This window comes from Stegostoma tigrinum, chromosome 1 (genome assembly GCF_030684315.1).
Source record: "Stegostoma tigrinum isolate sSteTig4 chromosome 1, sSteTig4.hap1, whole genome shotgun sequence".
Lineage (NCBI taxonomy): Eukaryota > Metazoa > Chordata > Chondrichthyes > Orectolobiformes > Stegostomatidae > Stegostoma > Stegostoma tigrinum.
Genome location: NC_081354.1, coordinates 99,582,129 through 99,603,315, shown reverse-complemented (window position 1 = coordinate 99,603,315; position 21,187 = coordinate 99,582,129). Strand labels below are relative to the sequence as shown.

Sequence of the window (21,187 nt, the reverse complement as noted above, 5' to 3'; positions counted from 1 at the left end):
TCACCTTAAAAACATGCCCCCTAATCTTGACAATACCCCATCCTAGGAAAAAGGCAACTACCATTAATTCTATCTAGACCTCTCATTATTTTATAAACGTCTATAAAGGTCCCCTCTCAGCCTCCCATGCTTCAGTGACAGAAGTCCCAGCCTATCCAGCCTTTCTTTACAACTCTCACATTACAAACCTGGAAACATCCTTGTAAATCTCTTCTGAACCTTCTCCAGCTTAACAATATCCTTCCTATACGTGGGTGACCAGAACTGGACACAGTATTCCAGAAGACGCCTCACCAATATCCTGTACAACCTCAGCATCACTTCCCAACTCCTCTTCTCAAAGGACAGAACAATGAAGGCAGCTGTGCCAAAAGCCTTTTTAAACACCCATGTTTATATGTGACACACAGTCATGTACCTGAAACTCCAGATCCCTCTGTTCTACAACACTACCCAAGACCCTACCATTAATTGTATAAGCCCTACCTTTGCTTGTTGTACCAAAATGCAATACCTCACATTTATCCAGATTGAATTCCATCTCCCATTTTACAGCCCATTGACCGATTTGATCGAGGTCCCTTTCAAATTTTTCATTTTGACTGGAATAGTATTTTTTGTTCAGCCTAATGAACTATCTGCTTAAAATGTCTGCCACCGCTCATCTACTAACTTTTCCCTTTGTTTATATTCCCAGCCCGCTTTAGACAACTCGTTCTTCCTAGCTCTGTAAATTGTCCTTATTGAAGTGGTTCAAGGCTTGAGTTGGTCTCCCTCAAAGTGAATTGGAAATTTTATTATGTTGTGATCACTATCCCCTATAGGATCATTAACTACACAAATCGTTTATTAATCCTACATCATTTCACATTAGGTGATCTAAAATAGCCCGTTCCAGAGTGCGTTCTGCAACATATTGCTCTAAGAAGCAATCCTTGATAGACTCAATCAACTTGTCTTTCATGTCACTCCTACACATCTGATTGGTCCACTCAACATACATATTAAAATCATCCATGGTAAATTGTACTGCCCTTTTTACATACCTCCTTTATTTCCCAATTTATACTTCGTCCTATGAAGAGGCAGCTCTTTGGGAGCCTATAAACAATTCCCACCCATGACTTCTTCCCTTTGCCATTCCCCATTTCTACCTAAAAACTGAATCCACATCATAATCCACTGTACCTATATCACGAGTCAACGCCTCATTGATACCCTTTAGTCACAAAGCTACCTAAAATCCTTTTCCTTTTCACTTATTCTTCTGGAATGTTAAATGCCCTTGAGTTCCCAGTCTTGATCACCCTGTAACTATGTCTCCATAATAGCTATGAAATCACATTCCTTTATTTACATATTTGTGCCGTCTACACCTCTATCTTGTTACAAATGCTGTGTGCATTCAGATAAAATAACTTTGACTTTTTCCACATTATCACTCTCTTATTCTACTTTCTATTCTTCTGTACATATTTTCAACCAACTCCTTTACACACTGATTCATTTCCTCACTATCCTGTACCTCTGCACTTTTGTTTTTTTTATAAATTTCACTTTAATTGAACTCTCCGTCCACTATTTAGTTGAAGGTTGAAAAGAGACTTGAAAGTAGTTTCAGGAACACAGTATGAATCAGCTATTCTATCATAGTTAATCAATTACCTCAATGCCACATTCTTGCGCTATCCCCATATCCCTTGATATCATAACTAAGTAGAAATCTATCAATCTCTGTCTTTAACTTAAATGTAATGACCGAGCTTCAACAGCACTCTAGGGCAGAGGATTCCAAAGATTTCTTCCTTCACACAGAAGGTTCAGAATCAGTCTGGTGAACCTTTGCTTCAATTCTTAAGCAGCAAGTATACCCTTCTCTAAGGACAATCAGAACTGTACACAATATTCCAAATGTGGTCTAACCATTATTGTGCACAATTGAAGCAAGTCTTCTTTGCTCCTTTACCCAAATACTCTTGTGATAAAGGCGAACATACCTACAGAAATGGTGATAATGCAAGAATATGGTTGTGGTAGTTTCCGGCCTCTGGGCCCGAAAGTCCATATTCAAGTCCCAGCTGCCTCAGAAGTGTGTTTTAACAAGTTGATCAAATTAATTAGAATACAACAGCAACAAGGTTATGCTGGAACTGTATAACACACAGCGTAGGCTCAACTGGAGATCTGTGTGCAGTTCTGGTCACAACATTATAGGAATGATGTGACTGCATTAGAGAGAACATTATAAGAACAAAAGAAATAGGAACAGGATTAAGCCATTTGGCCTCTCAAGTCTTGCCACATAACAAGATCAAAGATAATGGGAACTGCAGATGCTGGAGAATTCCAAGATAATAAAATGTGAGGCTGGATGAACACAGCAGGCCAAGCTGCATCTCAGGAGCACAAATGCTGACGTATCGGGCCTAGACCCTTCATCAGAGAGGGGGATGGGGAGAGGGAGCTGGAATAAATAGGGAGAGAGGGGGAGGCGGACCGAAGATGGAGAGTAAAGAAGATAGGTGGAGAGAGTATAGGTCAATAAGATCAATACTGATTTGCCTATGGTCTCAACTGCTCTTTTGTGCCAGCTCAGTATATCTGACAACTCCCTGATATTTCAAAAATCTATAAAATGTCTTGTGTCTTCCACTGCGAAGACAGACAGAAAGTACTTAGTTAGTTGCTCCACAATTTCAGTGTCATATTATAAATTTTCCGACCCCTGCCTTCTCTATATTTGTGTTTGCTAATCTTCTCTTTTTTACATACCTATTGGAACTTCTTTAATTTTTCTTGTTGTTTCTTGTTATTTTTATCTACACGTTCTATTCTCTCTCTTCGTAAATTTCTTGGTTCTCCCTTTGCTGAATTCTAAAATTCTCCCAATCATCAAACTTACAAATTTATTTGGCAATTTTATAAGACTCTTCCTTTGATCCAATACTACCTTTAACCTCCCTTGTTATCAGTGGCACTCTCATTTTTCCTGTTGGATATTTTTGCCTTAAAAGCAACGTATGTTTTTTTTAAAAAAAACAAAGCACTAATTCTTTAAATACTAGCCATCATCTATTTATTGATTATTTTTAGCGTATTTTTCCATCCACCACAGCTAATTTTTTCCACATACCTTCATTGTTGCCCTGGTTTAGATTAAAGACTCTAGTTTCAGACTGAACTAGAAGTTTTTCAAAGCCAATTACATACCATAGCCACTATTCCTTGAAGATTCTTTTACAGAAGATAGTTAATTTAGCCTTTTATCATTATATGATACTCAATCTAAAACATTGTTTTTCTGGATCAATCTAAACTCACTAATGGGATTATTCTTCCACAGCATTGGTGTTCATTGGATTAACTCAGACAATATGTAGATTGCAGTCACTCATGGTTACTCTAATGCTTTAGCTACACATCCATCTAATTTCCTGATTTATGCTATTTCCTATCACTTTCATAATCATGAGGAATTTGCTAAGAGTAGACAGACAGAGATTTTCTACTGGCCAACAGGTTGAAAGCCAAAAGGCACATAGATTTAAGGATAATATCAAAGACACAAAGAGAGCATCAGAAAAAGCTATTTCACACAGAACTGAAAAAAGGTTTTGAAGTCCATCGCTTGAATGGGAGACGGAGGTAATACAATTGCAGCTTTAAGGGTGTTGGATAACTATCTGAAGTGAAGATATTTCAGGACTATGGGAAAAAGTCGGGGGGGGGGTGGACTAGCTGCATTGATTCTGCAGACAGTCAGCACAAATATGGCAAACTGAATGGCCACTTTCCATGCTGTAACCTTTTTACATGTTCTTCACTGAACTGTTTATTGATAAAACTTGACAATACACAAGTTTCCTACCTGGTATGAACTGTCAGGAAAATTATCAGTTTACCCAATAATCTTCAATTTATATTGCAAGATGTACATGTTTTCTCAGAAGCTGCTACTAAAAGATGTAACATGTTAGCTTTCATTGAAGCTTCTGGAGCCTACTCAAAAAGGTGCTACTGAAACTGAAAATGTGTTGTGCCTTAATTATTTTCACTGTGTCCTCATTCTGTTTATGTTTTCTTTAATGCATGGTATTCAATACATAAAAACTGTTTTGGTTTTGTTAAATATCTATTTATAAGTTATTTCCCATAAATCACCACGTTGTCTGTGAGGTCACAATAAAGCTTTTAGTGGCAGCTTTTCCATTACATCACCATCATTAACTGGCCAGTATTTAATTATTTTACATATTTTCTAAGTCAAAGAAACAAAGACAGCAGACAGCAAGGATGAGAAAAGACTATGAAAGAATTTAAAATTGCAGTTTCAGGACACCAACTCAATGGCACGCAGCAGTTACAAACGTAGTGCAGAAACAAGGTAGTGCAAGGCAGGATACAGCCACTAAAGAATTGGGTTGAACTGAAGCTAATGGAGCATTAAGGATGGAAGGCCAGCCATGAAAACAGGGCGGAGTCTGGAGGCAACGTATTAATGCAGAAGGTGGTGAGTGCCTGGAACACGCTGTGAGAGGAGCGGCAGAAGGGAATATAATAGCACAATTCAAGAAGCACCCAGGCGAGCAAATGAATAGGAAGGGAATTGAAGGGTATGGATCCTGTAAGTGAAGACAGTTTTTTGTATGGAAAGGCAAAACATGTCATGCAGGCTTGGAAGGCCGAAGGGCCTGTTACTGTACTGTATTGTTCTTTGTTCTTGGGTCAAAGTTAGAATCCCTCTTGTTAGAGATGGTGATCGCCAGGTTTGTGTCACTTAAAGTTACATAAAAGTTTTACATTAAAGACATTAAAGTTAGTTGTGACCAAGGGCAGCAAGGTGCAATTGTAGGTGAGCCAGGTACAGATCTCAAATGGCATCTCTAATGAAGCCTCTGTTCTTACAACTGACAAACAGTTATGAAGTTCTTGAGAGCTGTGTGGGAAAGACTGGGGACAACAGACAGAATGAGCAAACTGACCATGACACCATGGGACAGGAAATCATTAATGTGGTGGGAGGAAATAAACACAACAGCAGATGTAGGCCATTCAGCCCACTGAATTTCAATAAGATCACCAACATTCCCCATATTATACGCTATCTGCTAAGTTTTTGCTCAAACAATTCATAGTAGATATTATTCAGTGTAACTGAGAGTGTGAATCCCAAAGGCTGTGATTTTTGTCAGGCGCTAGGGTGAATGACATCTCTTCAGGGCTGAAGAGGAAATTGGTATGGGAAGGAGCGATTTGATCGTCATTGACCACGCTGGTTCAACAATACTGATAGAACTGGAAAGGATGTTTACTTAGGAGCTCCAAGCTAATAATCTCAGGATTATGAAAGCAAACTAGCTCATGTTAAATAAAGTAAGACACTTTAATGCATGGCTTAAAGCTTGGTGATGGAGAAATGGATTCATTACTGGCATACGTATTGGGACAGGGGGAGGTGTTTCGGTTCCATAGCATTCACTTGAATCTTGCTGGGATGAGTGTACTGGTGAATTGAGTAACCTGCGCTATAGCAAAAAGGGAGAAAGAGATAGGGAAAATTAATAAAAAGGTAAAGCTGATGTCTTTTTATTTAAATCTACACGTTATTAGGAACAAAATAAATGAATTAATAGCACAAATAGAGATTGTTACAATTACGGAGGCATGGTTACAGGAAGATCAAAGCTGAATACAAACTATTCAGCAGTATGTGACTTTTTGAAAGGATAAGAATGAAGGGAAGGTTGTGGAGTAGCTTTGTTAGTACAAGACGGAATAGATTATTTCTTGCCATAATTTCTATGATCAAATTCTGTAAAATCCAAATAAAGTGAGTAAGGTGGCCCTGGTAGGGCTACTGTATAAGCTCCCCTTACAGTAGCCATGCTGTAGGACAGAATAAATCAAGAGATCATGAGGGTGTGTTCAAAAAAAAGATACAGTAACCATGGTGACTTTAATCTTTATGCACATTGGGAAATCAAAATGAAAAAGCAGGCACAAGGAAGAATCAGTGTATTCAGGGCAGTTTTGGATCCAACAAGGGGGTAAGCTATTTTGGATCTGGTAATGTGTAATAAATATCAGTAAGAGAGCTCCTAGAGAACAGTGACCATGACAAAGTAGAATTTAACATTCAATTTTAGAGACAAACTTAGGTTGAAAACAACTGTGCTAAACTTAAAGAAGGGTAATTACATAGGCTGGAGTGGACTGGAAAAAGGAGTTTAGCAGAAAAGATGGTTGAGTAATAAAGGCAAATATTGAAGAAAATAATTAATAACTCACAGCAAAGCGAGGAAGCAGAATTCTAGGAGGACGATAAACCATTCATGGTCGACCATGAAAGTCAAAACTACTATCAAATTTTAAAAAAACATACAATGTGGCTAAGATTACTGCTAAAACTGAGCAGTGGGAACATTTTGGTAATGAAAACATATTGAACAGGGAGAAAAGAGACTGAGGGCAAAACTAACAAGTAATATAAAAACAGGCAAGAGCTTCTTTGCATTTATAAAAGGGAGGAGAGCAGATCAAAGTAAGGCCTCTTACAGAACAAGAAAGGGGAAAGAATAATATGGAACAGAGAAACGGCAGAAAGGTTACACCAAAATACAGTGCATTAAGAGCATTCTAAAAATATTTTGAAAATCTAGCTCGAGTTTGTTGGGGAGGCGGGATGTTTGGGAGGGAAAGTGAACTCAATAATTATCACCACAGAAAAAGTACTAGGGAAATTAATTGAGCTAAAGGCTGATAGATCCCCAGGACCCAATGGATTGCATCCTAGGATTTTAAAGAACGTCATTACAGAGATGACTAGTGGTAATCTTCCAAGAATCTTTAGATTTGGAAAACTGCCAATGTAACATATTTACTCAAAAAGGGAGGAAGTCAAAAATCAGATAACTATAGGCTTGTTGGCTTAAAATCTGTCTTTTGGAAATGTTCACATATGTTAAATTATAAATGATGGAACAGCAGAGCATTTAGAAACACATAATAAAATCCACAGTAAGAATGAATTCACAAAAGGGAAATCATACAAATTTTCTGACAGAGTAAGGGCAAGAATAGGAGAAGTTGAGAGGTTTCTTGAGATACAGGACTCTCATTCCTACCTGAGTCAGGCGGCCCAGATTCAAGTCCCACCCAACAGACTGATAGACTCCTTACAGTGTGGAAACAGGCCATTCAGCCCAACAAGTCCATACTGACTTTCCTAACCCTAACCACCCAGATTCTCCCACCTACGTACCCTATCCCTGCAACCTTGCGTTTCCTACGGCTAACCACCCGCCACCCGCACTCCCTCTCCGCCCCCACGCAACATATTCCCAGACACTACGGGCAATTAGCATGGCCAATCCACCTAACCTAGATATCTTTGGACTGTAGGAAGAAACAAGAGCATCTGCTCCAGAGGTTTGTCCTAACATCTCTGAATAGGTCGACGAAAAAAATGCCAAGGGAACTAACAGTAAGAATATTGATGCTGTCGTAATATCATTACCTCTGGGCCAGAGGACCCAGGTTGAAGTCCCACCTTCTCCAAAAGGTTTGTCATAACACATCTCAACTGATTGAATAAAAACATCTAGGATAACTCGGGGAATATCTACACCGGAGACAAATCAAATCTAAATCAAGTTTATCCACTTTTTAAGCAGTAACCTGTATGTACGAATTAAATTTTCGCAACATCGATTTAACACGATACTTTACATTGAAAGTAAATACACGGTCTTAAAGTAAAATGCAAGTTTTACAGAAGAGTAAATGCTTCCACCCTGCCTAATCTTTGGGAGCATCAATGTTAAGTGTAACCTTCCGCTCGCTTTTATTGCTTAGATTGTATTAGTGCACGAATAACTTTACTACAGATCTGTGAAATACTTACAGTGATCCGCCGTGTATCAGGATCGACAAATGTCAAGATATTTGCGAGTTGGGCAAAGCGGGCAGCACAGACCAAATGCTGTGTTGTACTGACCTGTACTCGACCCTCCTCTCAGATCTTTCCTGCAATCTTTGTTGGTCTATGCTGAGTTAATACTCCCTCCTGTGCGGTGTCTGTGATCTCTTGTGTTCTTTCCTAAACTCTGCGCTGATTTACTGTGTATTCCATCCCCCCCCCAGCTCTCTGTGCTGACTTTATGCTCCCTCCTAAACTTTGTGCAGAGTTAATGCCTGTACCGAATTAATGCTGTCTTCCGTCCTGAGTTAACACTTATTTTTTTCAGCCCCCTCCCTCGGCCGAATTAGTGCTCTATTCCGAATTAATACTTTCTCCTTTCTCGCTAAACTGAACAGAGTGGCACAGATTTGAGCACTACCTCTTCTGCTATCATTTAAATATGGACTGCTCCACTGCGCCTATGGGGGAGGGTGAAGGTGGGAAAGAGCGCGGATATTTCACTCGCAGCTCCAAGCATCTCGCTCTCCCCCGCGCTAACCCACCATGATTTTATTGAAGCACCGCATATTGATGGTTCCTATCATTTGGCAGTGTGCCCGGCGGGTGTTGGTGTCCCACTAGGGTTGCACACCCACCCTTCCTGCTTGGTAGTGACCGGGGTAACGGTCTCCGTGGTAACGGGGCCTGCTGCAGGCTGGGAGGTGGACGTTGGGTGAACAGGTCAGTGTCAGTGGGTATGTACAAAAACACAGGAGTTCTTACCGCCTAACCGTGTCTGAATGTCACTTTGGAGCCGAAACAGATTTATTTTTTCTAGGAAGATTCACTTTCGAACTTCTGTTTCCCCCGCCGTTTACTTCGGGCTATTTTCTGAGTTCAGACCCATTTAGAGGCGAACAGAACGTGCCCTCGGTGATTTCAGGGCAGGTCAGACTCAACAGGTTGGCAGTGATTGATTTTGCTTCTCTGATTCTTCATTCGCTGGCGAAACTTGGTTTCTTCTTGTAATGAACAGGTAACACTTTACGGGCTGTACAAGGTTAGCGTCCCCAATGTCACCAAAACCTGTTATGTCAGTCCCTAGATAATAAAATGTGAGGCTGGATGAACACAGCAGGCCAAGCAGCATCTCAGGAGCACAAAAGCTGACGTTTCGGGCCTAGACCCTTCATCAGAGAGGGGGATGGGGAGAGGGAACTGGAATAAATAGGGAGAGAGGGGGAGGCGGACCGAAGATGGAGAGTAAAGAAGATAGGTGGAGAGAGTGTAGGTGGGGAGGTAGGGAGGGGATAGGTCAGTCCAGGGAAGACGGACAGGTCAAGGAGGTGGGATGAGGTTAGTAGGTGGCTGGGGGTGCGGCTTGGGGTGGGAGGAAGGGATGGGTGAGAGGAAGAACCGGTTAGGGAGGCAGAGACAGGTTGGACTGGTTTTGGGATGCAGTGGGTGGGGGGGAAGAGCTGGGCTGGTTGTGTGGTGCAGTGGGGGGAGGGGACGAACTGGGCTGGTTTAGGGATGCAGTAGGGGAAGGGGAGATTTTGAAACTGGTGAAGTCCACATTGATACCGTATGGCTGCAGGGTTCCCAGGCGGAATATGAGTTGCTGTTCCTGCAACCTTCGGGTGGCATCATTGTGGCAGTGCAAGAGGCCCATGATGGACATGTCATCTAGAGAATGGGAGGGGGAGTGGAAATGGTTTGCGACTGGGAGGTGCAGTTGTTTGTTGCGAACTGAGCGGAGGTGTTCTGCAAAGCGGTCCCCAAGCCTCCGCATGGTTTCCCCTCAGTCCCTACCACTGCCGTACACGCACTTAATTACATTCGATTTTAGACCTTGCTTTTTCGCACGACCACTTCTGGAAAATGCACCAATTTTTTTTTTAAATAGCAAACTTTCACGGGCCATACCTTCCAGGCCGACTCTGAAATAAACTTAATAAAAACCGAAAGAACTGTGGATGCTGTAAATCAGCAACAAAAACAAGTTGCTGGAGAAGTTCAACAGGTCTGGCAGCGTCTGTGAAGGGGAAAAAAAACAGAAGTTAACGTTTCGGGTCCGGTGACCGTTCCTCATTACAGTTCTGAAATCACGGAGGACACGTTCTGTTCGCATCTAAATAGGTCTGAACTCAGAAAATAGCCCGAAGTTAATGGCGGGGGAGAAACAGAAGTTAGCGAGTTTTGAGAAACAGAAGTTCTGAGAAAGGATCACCGGATCCGAAACGTTAACTTTTTTTTCCATCGCAGATGCTGCCAGACCTGCTGAGCTTTTCCAGCAACCTTGTTTCTGAAATAAACTTTATGTCATCACGTCCCTAAGCAAAAGTATTCTAAAGTCAACAGTGTAAATATTACATGGCCAAGCACAGTCATTTTGTTTGCATTTACTGACACTGGTGGTGTTATTTGCGGTTGGCGGCTTCTTTCGGCAATGAACAGGTAACATTTTACGTGTACAAGGTTAGGGTCCCCTACATCACCCAAACCTATTATGTCAGTCCCTGCCACGGAGACAAAGGACAGTGGGGTCCGGAGAAATGCGGAAAGACAAAATAGGTTCAGGACAGAAAAAATTGCAAGCTGTAAATGAAGCACCTTGAAAATAACTAGAAAACTGTTGACTAGAAGTTCGAAATTATAAATACAACTTTGACTATAGCAAGCTTAATCCTTTTTTTCAAAAAAAGTCTCCACATTTCAAAAGTTGGTAATTTTCTAGAAATAAATTTCAGTCATGCCACAGTGATCCTGGGTAAATTGAAACTTAATCCCAAACAAAAAAGGTACTATCAATCGGCATCATTGATGGAACACAGTACACAGGTTGCAATTAAACATTTGAAATCATTACTGAGATTGGCTAGAAATCAATTTCCAAATTTACAAATATGAATACCAGATATTAATGTCACTGGATCATTTCCATTAGTAGAAAAGGTCACAATCCAAGTTAAATTAGTCCATAAGTACCCATTCTTCACTCACGCAATAATTGCCATATCCTTCAGAATTTGTCCTAAAAATGTCAACTGGACAGAAAAGATAACAGATAGTATCATAAATAATAGAATTATATTTTAGCCTGAAGACAACATTAACCTAGAAACTTAATCCTATCCTATGGGAATGGTGTTAAAATCTATCATTGATTTTGTTTTCCAAAATCAAAATACATTTGATGCAAATAACTACCTTTTTCCAACTCTTTTGCTCCCCACAAAACACAATAATCTTTACATCTTTCATTTATATAGCACCTTTCACAGCCACAGGCTATCTCAATGTAGTAACTTCTGGAATGTCGTGGCTGTTAGAATGTAGAAAACACAGCAACCAATTTGTGCACAAGAAGACCCTAGAGCAGCAATGTGCTGAAGACCAAACAATGTTGTTTTGTAATATTTATTGAAGAAGAAATATTCGTCTGGATTTTAGAAGTAACCATCTCAGCACCCACCCTACCACCCTATTCAAAATTATGTTACTGAATCTTTTTGAATAAAACTAAGACAGCAAAAGAACATTTCATCCAAAAGACCACATACTTGTCAGTGCGGCACTTCCTTAATACTGCATTAGGTTTCTGCCTAGAATTTTGTGCTGAACTCTTTATAAATACACAATATACCAACTCAGAAATAAGTGTACTACCCACTATGCCATGTCTGACATCAATGTTAACACCGGTCAGAGATGTAAATAGCAAAGAGCAAATTCAAAGATGCTTAGATAGGTTTTACAGAAAAATGAAATTGATTGTTTTCACTCCCCAATAACAGATAACAGAACATCAGAATAATCTTCAGAAAATAACTTCGTCAATTCTGAAATTTTAGCTAAGAAAAGATAACAAAAATAGAAAAATAACACAAAAATTAAAATAATACCTGAAGTGAAAACGGCATAACTAAGAACGCAACTGAATTATAATACCAACAGAAGGGCTGAAATTAATTATAATAAAGAGTTAGCACACTTGATTAAAGCTTTTAGATAGCAAAGTAACACCAACCGCTCCATTAATAAAGTCAATCTATAAAAAATAGTTAATTGCTGAAATTCAATTTGTATTTCTATTTAGGAATTGGAAAGAAAGAGAAGAATTTACATTTACCAGGTGCTTTTCACATCCTCAGAGCTCATGAATACAGTCCTAGAATACAGGGAGGTTACGATGAACCTATATAAGACACTAGTTAGACATAGCTAGAGTATTGTGTACAGATCTGATCAGCACACTTCAAGAAGGATCTGAATGCACTGGAGAGAGTGCAGAAGAGATTTGTTTTTATTCTTTCACAAGATATAGGTGTTGTTGACCAGGCCAACATTTAGGGCTAATCCCTAATTGATAGGGATTGTAGATAAGGAGAAACTGTTTCCATTCATAAAGGGAGAAAGAATTAGAGTGCACAATTTTAAAGCGTTTTAGAACATAGAACATAGAACAGTACAGCACAGAACAGGCCCTTCAGCCCACAATGTTGTGCCGACCATTGATCCTCATGTATGCACCCTCAAATTTCTGTGACCATATACATGTCCAGCAGTCTCTTAAATGACCCCAATGACCTTGCTTCCACAACTGCTGCTGGCAATGCATTCCATGCTCTCACAAATGTAAGGTGGTGAAAAACTCTTTCATACAGTGAATCATTTGGTTTGGAGAGCACTGTTTGGAAGTGTGGTAGATGCAGGTTCAATTGAAGTGTTCTGGAGTGCACTGGATGAATAAAATGTTTACTGAAACAGAAGTAGAGTGAAGACTTTTGAGGAAGAGGGACTGAGCCAAAATGCTCAGAAAGGGGAGAGTCCATGCAAACACGATGAGTTGATTAGTCTCCCACATCAAATTAATTCTGTGATTCTGAGACTGGCACTGGGACCAATTTGGTGAGGAACCTCTGACAACCAGGAAGGGCATGAGAAATCAGTTACTCTGGGGTATGGGGTAGAGGAGTGGTTGAGGGATCTGTGACAGCAGTGGAGAGCTGGAGATATAATAGAAACTGCAGATGCTGGAGAATCTGAGATAACAAGGTGTGGAGCTGGATGAACACAGCAGGCCAAGCAGCATGTTAGGAGCAGGAAAGCCGACATTTCGGGCCTAGACCCTTCATCAGAAATGGGGGAGTGAAAGGGGGTTTTGAAATAAATAGGGAGAGAGGGGGGAGGTGGATTGAAGATGGAGAGAGGAGAAGATACGTGGAGAGCAGACAGACAAGTTAAAGAGGCAGGGATGGAGCCAGTAAAGGTGAGTGTAGGTGGGGAGGTGGGGAGGATATAGGTCAGTCCAGGGAGGACGGACAGGTCAAGGGGGTGGGATGAGGTTAGTAGGTAGGAAATAGGGGTGCGGCTTGAGGCGGGAAGAGGGGATAGGCGAGAGAAAGAACAGATTAGGGAGGCGGGGACGAGCTGGGCTGGTTTTGGGATGCCGTGGGAGAAAGGGAGATTTTGAAGCTTATGAAATCCACATTGATACCATTGGGCTGCAGCGTTCCCAAGCAGAAAATGAGTTGCTGATCCCGCAACCTTCGGGTGGCATCGTTGTGGCACTGCAAGAGGCCCAGGATGGACATGTCGTCTGAGGAATGGGAGGGGGAGTTGAAATGGCTCACAACCGGGAGGTGCAGCTGTTTATTGCGAACCAAGCGCAGGTGTTCTGCAAAGTGGTCCCCAACCCTCTGCTTGGTTTCTGCGATGTAAAGGAGGCTACAAGGGTTACTGTGCTTGCAGTATGCCACATTAGCAGATGTGCAAATGAACCTCTGCTTGATGTGGAAAGTCTTCTTGGTGCCTGGGATGGGGGTGAGGGAGGAGGTGTGGGGGCAGGTGTAGCACTTCCTGTGGTTGCAGGGAAAAGCACCAGGTGTGATGGGGCTGGAGGGGATTGTGGAGCGGTCAAGGGAGTCGCGGAGAGAGTGGTCCCTCTGGAAAGCAGACAAGGGTGGGGAGGGAATAACGTCTTTGGTGGTGGGGTCGGATTGTAGATGGCGGAAGTGTCAAAGGATGATGCGTCTGTATCCCTTTGCTCCCTGCCCATCCATGTATCTGTTCAGATACACCTTAAAAGACACTATCTTGTCTGTGTCTAGCACCTCTGATGGCAACGCATTCCAGGCACCTACCACCCTCTGCGTAAAGAACTTTCCACGCATATCTCCCATAAACTTGCCTCCTCTCACTTTGAATTCATGACCCCTCGTAATTTAGTCTCCCACTCTAGGAAAAAGCTTCTTGCTATCCACCTTGTCTATACCCCTCATGATTTTGTAGACCTCAATCAGGCTCCCCTCAATCTCCAACTTTCTAATGAAAATAATCCTAACCTACTCAACCTTTCTTCATAGCGAGTGCCCTCCATACCAGGCAACATCCTGGTGAATCTCCTCTGCACCTTCTCCAAAGCATCCACATCCTTTTGGTAATGTGGCGACCAGAACTGTACGCAGTACTCTAAATTTGGCCGAACCAAAGTCTTAGATAACTGCAACATGACTTGCAAACTCTTGTACTCAATACTCCGTCCGATGAAGGAAAACATACCGTATGCCTTCTTGACCACTCTATTGACCTCCGTTGCCACCTTCAGGGAACAATGGACCTGAACACCCAGATCTCTCTGTACATCAGTTTTCTCCAGGACTTTCCCATTTGCTGTATAGTTCGCTCTTGAATTAGAACTTCCAAAATGCAACACCTTGCATTTGCCCAGATTGAACTCCATCTGTCATTTATCTGCCCAACTCTCCAATCTATCTATATTCTGCTGTAATCTCTGACAGTCCCCTTCACTATCTGCTATTCCACTGCTACAGTGACAAACAATGACCGTCTCTAATAAGAGCAAGTCTAACCATCACCTCTGATGCTCAATAACATGACTGTCTTTCAATCCCCCCAGTATCAACACAGAGGTGGTGATGTGGTATTATAATTGTACTTTTAATCCAGAGACCCAGGTAATGTTCTGGGGACCCAGGTCCAAATCCTGCCATGGCAGATGGTGGAATTTGAATTTAATAAAAGTATGGAATTACGAGTCTAAAGATGACCATGAAACCATTGCCAATTGTCAGGAAAGACACGTATGGTTCACTAATATTATTTAGGGAATGAAACTGCCATCCTACCTGGTCTGACCTACAAGTGACTGCAGATCCACAGCAATGTAGTTGACATGTAATTGTGCTCTGGGCAATTAGGGATGGGCAATGAATGCTGGCCAAGCCAGTGATGCCCAGATCTCAATGAATAAATAATGTTGGTGATCATTGACCAGAAAATGAACTGGACCAGCTATATAAACGCTGTAGCTACAAAAGATGGAGAATTCAGAGGGTGAGTGATGTGGTGGTGATATTGCTACTGGACAGGTAATCTAGAGAGCGATGTAATATTCTAGGAACCAGCATTCAAATTCCATCAAGGCAGATGGTGGCATTTGAATTAAATAAAATCATCTGGAATGATGAACATGAACCGACTCCAGACATTCAGCATTGTGCCCTTAACTCTTTCCTGCACTCTGAAATAGTCTAGCAAGAAATTTAGTTGTATCCACTCAAAAAGGAAATGAAGCCAGAAGAACCTCCTGTCTTCATATGCAAGAATTGCTCCCACAGTTCTCTATGGCAAGGACTTCAAAAGATTCTTATCCCTTTTGAGAAAAGAAGTTTCATCTCATCTCAATCTTAAATTTGTACCCCTTTTTTCTGAGACTGTGCCCTCTGGTTATAGAAACAGAGAAGACAGGAGCAGGAGGAGACCATTCAACCCTTCGAGCCTGCTGCACCATTCTTCACAACCATAGTTGATCATCCAACTCAATAGCCTAATCCTGCTTTCTCCCCATAACCTTTGATCCCATTTGCACCAAGTGCTATGTCTAGTTGCCTCTTGAATACAATCAATGTTTTGGCATTAACTATTTCCTGTGGTAATGAATTCCACAGGCTCACCACTCTTTGGGTGAAGAAATGTCTCCTCATCTCTGTCCTAAATGGTCTACCCCAAATCCTCATACTGTGACCCCTGGTTCTGGACACACCCACCATTGGGATCATCCTTCCTGCATCTACCTTGTCCAATCCTGTTAGAAAATTATAAGTCCCTATGAGATCCCCCCTCATTTGAACTCTAGCAAAAACAATCCCAACCTAATCAATCTCTCCTCAAATGTCAGACCCGCCATCCGTGGAATCAGCCTGGTAAACCTTTGCTGCACTGCCTTGAGAGCAAGAGCATTCTTTTTCAGAAAAGGAGACCAAAACTGAGCATAATATTTTAGATGTGGCCTCACCAAGGCTCTGTATAACTGCAACAACACATACTTGCTCATGTACTCAAAACCCGTCACAATGAAGACCAACACACCATTTTCCTTTTTTACTGCCTGCTGAACCTGTATGCTTACCTTTAGCAACTGGTGTATTTAGACACCCAGGTCCTGCTCCCCTCTCCCAACTTATAGCCATTCAGGTAGTAATCTGCCTTTTTGTTTTTGCTTTTGAAGTGAATAACCTCACATTTATCCAAACTATACTGCATCTGCCATTGATTTGCCCACTCACCCAAACTGTTGAGATCATGTTGAAGGTTCTTGGTATCCTCACAGTTCACCCTCCCATCCAACTTTGTTCACTCATCCAAATCATTAATATATATTATGAATAGCTGGAGTCCCAGCACCAATCCCTGTAGCACCCCATTAATTACTGCTTGCCAGTTTGAAAAGGGCCCATTAATTCCACTTTGTTTCCTTTCTCTCAACCAGTTTTCTATCCATCTCAATACACTTCCCGAAATCCCACGCACTTTAATCTTGCACATTAATCTGTTATGCGGCACTTTGTCAAACGCTTTCTGAAAATCCAAATACACTATGTTGACTGGCTTCCCCTTGTCAACTCTATTAATTACATCTTCATAGAATTGCAACAGATTTGTCAAGTATGATTTCCTGTTCATAAATCCATGCAGACTCTGTCTGATCCTACCACTGCTTTCTAAATGCTCTGCTATATAATCCTTGACAATGGATATGGGAATTTTCCCCAGTTTCGATGCCACACTCACTGGTCTACAATCCCCTGTTTTCTCTCTACCCCCCTTTTTGAATATTTGATTGACATTAATCACCCTCCAATCAGCAGGGACTGTTCGAGAGTTCTGGAAGATGACCACCAATGAATCCAGTACTTCTAGAGATACTTCCTTAAGCACTCTGGGATGTAGATTATCAGACCCTATAGATTTATCAGCCTTCCGTCCCAACAATTTTCCCAGCCTCATTTCTTTACTAATATTGATCTCTCACTTCTTTCCTCTCACTACATCTTGCATCCTCCAAGAATTCTGGTATCTGATTTGTATCCTCTTTTGTGAAGACAGAACCAAAGTATGTATCTAGTTCCTCAGCCATTTCTTTGTCCTTTTTTTACATTCCCCCGTTTCTGTCAGTAGGGGACACACGTTTGTCTTTACCGATCTTTTTTTCTTCACTTACATGTAGAAACTCTTAGCATCAGTCTTTATGTGCCCCATGAGGGGAAACATCCTCTCAGCCTATATGTTTCATTGAGATCACCTCACATTCTTCTAAAACTCCAGTGAGTAGAGTCCCAACTCATTTAGCCTTTGTCCATAAGACAGTCCCTCCATCCAGGAATCATCCTAGTAAACCATCTCTGAACTGCCTGCAGTGAATGCTATCTTTTCTTAAATAATGGGACCCAAATTTGGGGCAGCACGGTGGTTCAGTGGTTAGCACTGCAGCCTCACAGCACCAGGGACCTGGGTCCAATTCCAGCCTCGCAACAGTCTGTGCAGAGTTTGCACATTCTCCCGTGTCTGCGTGGGTTTCCTTCGGGTGCTCCAGTTTCCTCCCACAGTCCAAAGATATGCAGGCTAGGTGGATCGGCCATGCTAAATTTCCCATAGTGTTCAGGGGTGTGTGGGTTATAGGGGGATGGGTTTGGATGGGATGCTCCAAGGGAGAGTGTGGACTTGTTGGGCCGAAGGGCCTGTTTCCACACTGTAGGGAGTCTAATCTAATCTAAAACAGCTCACAGTACTCCAAATGTGGTTTCACTAGCAACTTGCACAGTTGCAGTAAGACTTCCCTACTCTTAAACATTTACCCTTTTGAAATCAGGGCCAACATTTCCTTAGCCTTGCTGATTGCCTGCTGCGCATGTGTGCTTACTTTCTGCGTTTTGTGCACAAGTTCCCCCAAGTCTCTTTGAGTTGTCCATCTTGAAAATTCCATGTAAATGGTCATGGATAACAAAGCGTGGAGCTGGATGAGCACAGCAGGCCAAGCAGTGGGTTCTGTTTTTCCTTGTATGGCTAATGAGCCCGATCCTACAGCCACATTTTCAACCACACATTTGAGAGGTGTTTTCGGAAAGTAGAAATGGTCATTGTCCTTGAGACAGTTGGCATTCCTTTCCCTGGTTCCTTTTCCATTCTTCCTTTCACCATCAGGTGTTCTCAGAGTTATGTCACTTCATACAGGAGTTACCTTCAAGTTAGTTTCTTATGAAGGAAGGTCTCCCATGTGTTGACATCAGTGGTGGATATCTTCAGGAAAGACTTTGAAATACTTTGTGTTCTTTTCGCAATCCTTGCTTTGGTAGTCAGAACACATGTACAGCTACAATATTTAAAAGACGTTTAGATATGTACATGAATGGGAAATGTTCGGAGAGACATGAGCCAAACATAGGCAGGTGTGACTAGTTTGGTTTGGGATTATGGTCAGCATGGATTGGTTGGACCAAAGGGTCTGTTTCCATGTTGTATGATTCTATGACTGTGAATTCTTTCAAGTGTTCTGTCCATCAGAGGCTGATTTTTTTTCCCCTCTGTCTCTCAAAAGGGTGACAATCCTTACTCTGCACCAGTTGAACCCAAGGGTGTTGGGTCCATATATTGCCTTGGTGGCACTGAAGAAGACCTGGGCTTCATGATTGGCAGCATAGAATTGCAGCTCCGGGCTTTCTTATTCCACCATCGGTTCTTGATTTCCATAGTTCTTACCTGTAACCTCACCTTTGCTGTTTGCTGGATCCTCCTCTTTGCCTCAGTGGTGCTGTTGTTTTGCCAGGAATGATGTACTTTCCTTTTCTTGTCCGTGAGGTCTTGGATGATGTGATCACTCTTGTTGAACCAATCTTGATGTTTCCTGGACTTGTAGCCAATGGTTTCTTCACAACATGAGATGATGGTTGTCTTTGGCTTCCTCCAGATTTTCTCTAGTCCATTAAAATGAGCCTTTTGGAGGTTTTGATGAAGATAATCTGTTTGAATTTTGCTGGTCTACTCTTGAAGCCTCTCAACGTTTAGTTGTTTTCTGATTTGTTTCTTCAGCTTTAGCTGCTTCTGGTGGCACTCGATATACTTCGAGGAACAGATGAGACGATGATCTGTCCACCATTCATCTGCACAGTCCATTGCTCTGGTAATGAGGACACCCTTTAGATCTTGGGATCAAAAGATAATGTAGTCGATCATGTGCCAGTGCTTTGATCATGAATGCCTCCAAGAAGTTTTAAATTTATCTCTTTTGTGGAAAAGTGGCTTGCTGATTATTGGCTGGTGTTCTGCGTATTTGGTAAGCAGGAGAATCCCATTGGATTTCCAACTCCTTCCTTTTGCATGATTTCTTTCCAGAGTTGCACGACCTTCCCATTCTAAAGTTGAAGACTCCAAAGAGGATAATTTAATCTTCCTTAGGGATTTTGGTGAGTGTGGCATCCAGGGTGGAGCTGAAGCCTTTGGATTCATCTGCAACATCGAGGTTTGGAGCATAGGCATTCACTCCTACTGGTTCATTGCAATTTATAGACAGAGAATCATGAGAGGCATCGTTAATGTCAACAGTGAGCTCCAAGACTTAGTTGATGAGTTCATTCTTTACGGTGAATCCAATTCCACGCATTCTGGATTGATCCCTCTGTTTTCCTCTCCACTTCATCCTTTGGCTGCCCTTCACCTGCTCTTCAAAACTCCTGTGGGGCAGTAGTATCAATATTGATGAGCCTGAGGTCACCTGCAACAAGGGCAGTTCTTCATGTTTCTGATGAAGGGTCCTGACACGAAACGTCAACTTTTCTGCTCGTCTGATGCTGCCTGGCCTGCTGTGTTTCTCCAGCTCCACACTGTGTTGTCTCTTCATTCCAGGTGATTGTTTTGCTAATTATCCTTGAGGGTTTGTATGTTCCAGGTTCGGAAATTGAGATTCACTTTGGTTTTCAGACTGCAAGTTGATGAGCTTGCTGGGCGTGGTTTTCCAGCTAGGTTAATGTTTGAACAGACTATTTTTGGGCATCTTTGCCAGCCCTTTACCATGTGGAGGTGAACAGAGTGGATCCTGAAGAGGGTTGCTCAGTTTTGAAGAAAGCAGCCGAAACACTCTCCTGTTTCTATTCTAAGAATGAAATCACTGAGTCAGCCTGTACCAGCCACATGCCCATTCAAAGCTGGGTCTTCAGATCTCACAATCCTATCCCCATCACCTCTTGACCATTGTCTCTGAATATGTGCATGGGTGCGTGAATGTATATAATTTGGGGGTGTTAAATTCCTCTAGATAAGTGCCTTGTGTGGACATCTTATTATATGGGAATGCAGTTCCACTTCAGTAGATACATGGTCCTTGACAAAAGTAGATGCCGTTCCTCGACGATTGGGTATCTATGTCTTGCTGCAGATTTCATCCGCAGTCACAGCTATTGATATTACACTAATATTCTGTCTATATCCCTCTGCAGGATGTTTGTGCCATCCTCACCACTTGCCTTCCTAACTATTTCCTCGTCAAAAAGCACAACTCATTGGGCAATTTCTAAGGGTCTTTTGAAGCATTATTTGCCATTAGTCCTCTGTTAATACTTAAATATTAAAACATTTATATTTTAATTTGCTGAATCCAGTCCCATTTCTGTAACATTTCACCAGCTCACAAAGAATGCCCTTTAAAAATAGTGACAAGAACAATATCACACGATGGCAAAATATATTAATCAAACTGTACAGTCATATAATTTAAACACTACAAGCAAGCTATACTGCAAACTGTATCAGAGATAATAGGAACTGCAGATGCTGGAGAATCCGAGATAACAAGGTGTAGAGCTGGATGAACAGCAGGTCAAGCAGCATCATAGGAGCAGGAAGGCTGACATTACGGGTGAACTGGCTGAATTAGTCAGGCAACCGTGAGTTGAACTGACTCACTTGAGAGAAAGCTGCACTATGAGCTGA

The 21,187-nt window shown here is 41.8% G+C and overlaps 1 protein-coding gene across 2 annotated transcripts in view; it reads right to left on the bottom strand.

Moving 5' to 3' along the window:
• The window catches only part of LOC125461163 (putative methyltransferase NSUN7), a 115,404-nt gene extending 106,324 nt beyond the window's left edge, over positions 1–9,080 (bottom strand). Inside the window, exon 1 of one of the 2 annotated variants that reach the window (XM_048549755.2) lies at positions 8,684–9,080. The gene's annotated coding sequence lies outside the window, so the exon portion shown is untranslated. Of the gene's footprint in view, positions 1–7,903; positions 8,339–8,683 lie in introns of those variants that run through there. The other variant, XM_048549672.2, reaches the window with a different exon arrangement.
• Positions 9,081–21,187: the final 12,107 nt, after the last annotated feature.